This window comes from Saccopteryx leptura, chromosome X (assembly GCF_036850995.1).
Source record: "Saccopteryx leptura isolate mSacLep1 chromosome X, mSacLep1_pri_phased_curated, whole genome shotgun sequence".
Classification (NCBI taxonomy): Eukaryota; Metazoa; Chordata; class Mammalia; order Chiroptera; family Emballonuridae; genus Saccopteryx; species Saccopteryx leptura.
The window spans coordinates 96,701,829-96,708,120 of NC_089516.1; positions in this window are offsets into that span (position 1 = coordinate 96,701,829).

Here is a 6,292-nt window from a genome sequence, read left to right on the forward strand (position 1 = left end):
TTATTTCACTCCGTATAATGTTATCAAGGTCCATCCATGTTATTATAAATGATCCGATTTCATCATTTTTTATGGCTGTGTAGTATTCCATAGTATATATGTACCAAAACTTTTTAATCCACTTGTCCACTGACGGACACTTGGGATGTTTCCAGATCTTCGCTATTGTGAATAATGCTGCCATAAACATGGGGGTACATTTCTCCTTTTGGAAAAGTTCTATGATGTTCTTAGGGTATATTCCTAAAAGTGGGTTAGCTGGGTCAAAGGGCAGTTCGATTTTCAATTTTTTGAGGAATCCCCATACTGTTTCCCGCAGAGGCTGCACCAGTCTGCATTCCCACCAGCAGTGTGGGAGGGATCCCTTTTTTCCACATCCTCTCCAGCACTTATTCTGTGTTGTTTTGTTAAAGAACACCATTCTGACTAGTGTGAGATGATATCTCATTGTGGTTTTAATTTGCATTTCTGTGATGATTAGTGATGTTGAGCATTTTTTCATATGTCTATTGGCCATCTGTATGTCCTCTTTGGAGAAGTGTCTATTCATTATTTTTTCCCATTCTTTAATCGGATTGTTTGTCTTCCTGGTGTTGAGATTTACAAGTTCTTAATGAATTTTGGTTATTAAACTCTTATCAGACGTATTGTCAAATATGTTCTCCCATTGTATAATTTGTCTTTTTATTATGTCCTTATTATCTTTACCTGTGCAAAAGCTTTTTAGTTTAATATAGTCCCATTTGTTTATCCTGTCTTTTATTTCACTTGCCTGTGGAAATAAATCAGCAAATATATCACTGTGAGAGACTTCGGAGAGCTTACTGGCTATATTTTCTTCTAAGATTCTTATGGTTTCACGGCTTACATTTAAGTCTTTTATCCAGTATAAGTTTATTTTTGTGAATGGTGTAAGTTGGTGGTCTAGTTTCATTTTTTGCAGGTAGCTGTCCAATTTCCCAACACCATTTGTTAAAGAGACTGTCTTTACTCCATTGTATACCCTTACCGCCTTTGTCAAATATCAGTTTCCATAGAGCTGTGGGTTTATTTCTGGGTTCTCTGTTCTGTTCCATTGATCTATATGCCTGTTCTTATGCCAATACTGGGCTGTTTTGAGTACAATGGCCTTGTAGTATAACTTGATATCAGGAAGTGTGACACCTCCCACTTTATTCTTCTTTTTTAAGATTGCTGAGGCTATTCGTGTTCTTCATTGATTCCATATAAATTTTTGGAATATGTGATCTATATCTTTAAAATATGTCATTGGTATTTTAATTGGTATTGCATGTAATTTATAAATTGCTTTGGGTAATATAAGCATTTTAATGATATTTATTCTTCCTAACCATGATGCTTCCACTTGTTTGTATCTTTCTTGACTTTTTTTTTATCAATGTTTTATAATTTTCTGAGGACAGGTGTTTAGTCTCCATGGTTAAATTTACTCCTAGGTACTTTATTTTTTGGTTGTAATAATGAAGAGGATTGTTTCCTTAATTTCTCTTTCTGAAAGTTCATTGTTAGTGTATAAAAATGCCTCTCATTTCTGAGTATTAATTTTATATCCGGCCTGCCACTTTGCTGAATTCATTCATTAGATCTAGTAGTTTTTTCATTGAGACTTTAGGGTTTTCTATATACAATATCATATCATCTGCAAATAATGATAGTTTTACTTCTTCTTTTCCAACTTGAATGCCTTTTATTTCTACTTCTTGGTGATTGGTTTGGCTAGGACTTCTAGGACTATGTTGAATAAAAGTAGTGAAAGGGGGCACCACTGCCTTGTTCCTGATCTTAAGGGAGTTGCTTTTAATTTTTGCCCATTGAGTATGATGTTAGCTATGGGTTTCTCATAGATGGCTTTTATCATTGAGGTATGTTCCCTGTATTGCCACTTTGCTGATTGTTTTGATCATGAATGGGTACTGGATTTTATCTAATGCTTTTTCTGCATCTATTGAAATTATCAAGTGGTTTTTCTCCTTTCTTTTGTTTATGTGGTAAATCACATTGATTGATTTGCAAATATTGTAACAGCCTTGCTTCCCAGAATAAATTTCACTTGATCATGGTATATGATTTTTTCCATATATTGTTGGATCCGGTTTGCTAATATTTTGTTGAGGATTTTAACATCTAAATTCTTCAGGGATATTGGCCTATAATTATTTTCTTTGTGTTGTCTTTGCCTGGTTTTGGAATCAGAATTATGCTCACCTCTAAAAGGAGCTTGGAAGTCTTTCTTCTTCTTGAATTTTTTGAAATAGTTTGAGTAGGATAGGAGTTAGTTCTTCTTTGAATATTTGGTAGAATTCACTTGTGAAGCCATCAGGCCCAGGACTTTTCTTTATTGGGAGTTTTTTTTTGATAACTGTTTTGATCTCATTTGGTGTAATCGGTCTGTTTAGGTTTTCTGATTCTTCCAGATTGACTTTTAGAAGATTGTATGTTTCAAGGAATTTTTCCATTTCATCTAGGTTTTCTAGTTTTTTGGCATACAGTTCTTCATGGTATTTTCTTACAATATTTTGTATTTCTGTTGTGTTACTTGTTATTTCTCCACTCTCATTTCTAATTTTATTTATTTGAGTCCTCTCTTTTTTTTTTTTTTTTTTTTGGTGAGTCTGGTTAAAGGTTCATTGATCTTGTTTACCTTTTCAAAGAACCAGCTCCTAGTTTCGTTGATCCTCTGTATTGTTTCTTTAGCCCCTATGTCATTTATTTCTGCTTTGATCTTTATTGTTTTCTTCCTTCTACTATATTTGGGCTTTACTTGCTGTTCTTTTTATAGTTCTTTTAGATGCATGGTTATGTTGTTTATTTGAACTTTTTCTAGTTTCTTAAAATGTGCCCGAAGTGCTATGTACTTCCCTTTCAGTACTGCTTTCACTGTGTCCCATAAATTTTGAGTAGTTGTATGCTCGTTATCATTTGTTTCTAGGATTTTTTTTTTATTTCTTCTTTGATCTCATTCTTAATCCATTTGTTATTTAACAACCTGTTATTTAGTTTCCATGTGTTTGAGAATTTTTGAGCTTTTCTGTTGTGGTTGATTTCTAGTATCATGCCATTATGATCTGAGAAAGTGCTTGATATGATTTCAATCTTCTTGAATTTGTTGAGACCACTTTTGTGCCCTAACATGTGGTCTATTCTAAAGAATGTACCATGAGCACTTGAAAAGAATGTATATTCTGCTGCTTTAGGGTGAAAGGCTCTACAGATATCTATTAATTCCAGTTGATCTAGTGTGTCCTTTAAATCTGCTGTTTCTTTGTTAATTTTCTTTCTTGAGGATCTATCCAGTGATGTTAGTGGGGTATTGAAATCCCCTACTATTATAGTATTGCTGTTGATCTCACCCTTTATATCCATTAAAGTCTGCTTTATATATTTAGGTGCTCCTATATTAGGTGCGCAGGTATTTATAATAGTTATATCTCTCTGTTGGATTGCTTCCTTTATCATTATGTAGTGGCCTTCTTTATCTCTTACTATAGTCTTTGTTTTAACCAAAGTCCATTTTGTGTGATATAAGTATTGGTACCTACCCCAGCTTTTTTTTTTTTCATTTTTATTTGCATGAAATATTTTTTTCCATCTTTTAACCTTCAGTCTATGTGCATCTTTTGTTTTATGGTGTGTCTCTTGTAGACAGCATATGTATGGTTCCTGTTTTCTTATCCATGCAGCTACCCTATGTCTTTTGATTGGATCATTTAATACATTTACCTTTAAGTTTATTATTGATATGTAGTTGTTTATTGTCATTTTATTCTTTAAAGCTGTATTAATCTTTTGTTATATTTTTTACCCACTTTGATCTGTTTACTACAGGCCCCTTAACATTTCCTGCAGCATTGGTTTGGTTGTAATGAATTCCTTGAGTTTGTTTGTTTGTTTTTGTTGTTGTTTTTTTGTTTTTTTGTTTTTTTTTTGTCTGGGAAGCTTTTTATTTCCCCTTCAATTTTAAATGATAGCCTTGCTGGATAAAGTAGTCTTGGTTTTAGGTTCTTGTTCTGCATTACTTTGACTATTTCTTGCCATTCTCTTCTGACCTCAAGTGTTTCTGTTGAGAAATCTGATATCATTCTTATGGGGGCTCCTTTGTAGGTGATAGCCTTTTTTTTTCTAGGAGCTTTTAATATTTTCTCTTTATCACTTAGCTTTTGTATTTCAATTATGATGTGTCTTGGTGTAGGTTTCTCTTTAATGGAGTTTTCTGTGCTTCTTAAACTTGTGAGAGTTTCTCCTGCATTAATTTAGGAAAGTTTTCAGCTATGATATGATTTAACAAGGTCTGTAACCCTTGTTCTTTCTCTTCTTCTTCAGGAGCACCTATGATGCGAATGTTATTTCTCTTCATGTTGTCACAGAGCTCTCTTAGTGTTTCCTTAGACTTTTTGAGTCTGTTTCCTTTTTTTCTTCTCTGCTTTCATGTCTTCATTTTACTTGTCCTTCAACTCACTGACTCAATCCTCAGCTCCATCCATGCTGTTTTTAATTCCTTCCATTGTGGTCTTCATTTCTGATATTGTATTTGTCATCTCTGAATGATTCTTTTTTAATATTTCAATATCCTATCCTCTTTTATACTTGCTATTTCTTTGTTTAGGTGTTTGTAATGACCATCCATTTTTTTGTTCTAAGATCCCTAAGCATCCTTACAATCATTATTTTGAACTCTACATCCGGAAGTTTGGTTATTTCCATATTACTCAGTTCAGTTCCTGGAGGTTTCCCTTGTGGTTTCATTTGGATTGCACTTCTCTGTCTTCTCATTATGTCTGTGTGTTTGAATGTATTGTTTGTAGAGCTGGTTGAGTCTAGGCTTGGTGTTGTCTGCCTCCAGTTTTCAATTGTGTTATTTCTAGGTCTTCTTGGTTTGGCATCAGCTATTATTTATAATCCACTTTCAGATTTGGGCCACTTTGAAGTCTTGATTTGTTTGTTTTCTTAACAGGTGGTAGTATTGTTTACTGATTTCAGCAGGGGGCTTATTTTAAACTGTATTCAGGAATGTGGTGGGTGTAACCTGAGACTCTGAAGGCTTCTTCTGCCATTTACTCTCTCTGGGGGCAGGGTGTTTTCTCAGCTTCAGTAGGGGGAGGTGTATCTCAGATTTTCATGGAGACCTGAGTTACTGCCCCTCCTTTTCACTTCTTGTTTTCAGCTATGTCTTGTTGCGCTGATTGGAGAGGTGTCTGGAGATCTGTGACCCGAAAGGACTTTAGACTTTTGTTTTGTGGAAGGATCAGCCCCTCCCGCAGCTATGCCCACCTCCAGCACTAGATGAGTCACCTTCTTAGGTAATCCCATGCATTCCTCTGCCCCTTTCTGTCTGTGTCTCTCCCTTTTCTTTTTGGAAGACAAGCCAGCCCTTTCAACACACCTCATTCCCTGGTTGCCAGGCAAGTGGCTGTGAGCAGTATTTTCTGCTCTTTTTCTTGGAGTAAGAGCCCTTCTAGGCTCTCCATCTCACCCCCGCTCTATTCCTGTAAGAAGAGGAGATTCAGGCGCTCTCTACCAGGTTTGTTGTGGCTTCTTCTTTGCTCCTTGGTTTTTGAGAGCTGTTCTTCTGGTTCTGAGTTGGTTTTTCATGCTGATTGTTCCTTTATTAATTTGTAATCCAGTTCAGTGTGAGCTGGGAGTCTGTGCATCCACCTATTGGGCTGCCATCTTCAGGTTCCTATTTTCTAATTTTAATGTGATTTCTTCTTTGATGCTTAGATTATTTGATGCCTAGGATGGTGTTATTTATTTTTTGTGAATTTCCCATATCTTATTATTATTAATTCTGATATGGGCAAGAATTTCCACGTAATTATTACTGTAATTAATTACTGAATGATGTTTTAGATTAAAAGGCAAAAATCATTTTATCATTTTAAAAGTAAACCTTCATTATGGCTTCCAGTTAAGTGAAGCAGGTGTGTAATTTTCTCTTCACCTATTGAGTCTTTATTGGAGTTCAGCACACATGGTATCCTGTTCTCTAAAGGAGATGTATACAATGTTATTTACTGCATTATTTTCTGTGATAATGAGAAATATCACTTCACATATAAAGATGTCTATCAAATTGTGAAATAATAAAAAAAAAATCTATGATCTACCCAGAAAATGAAATATTATTTATCAATTAGAAAGAATGAGGTTGATAAAAATATAACAAATGTAAAAACAATTTAAGTGAAAATGGGATTACAAACCAATAAGTACTAAATTGCACCCTTTGTTTAAAACTCACAAATATATATAAAGAATTTTATTCTTATTAAAG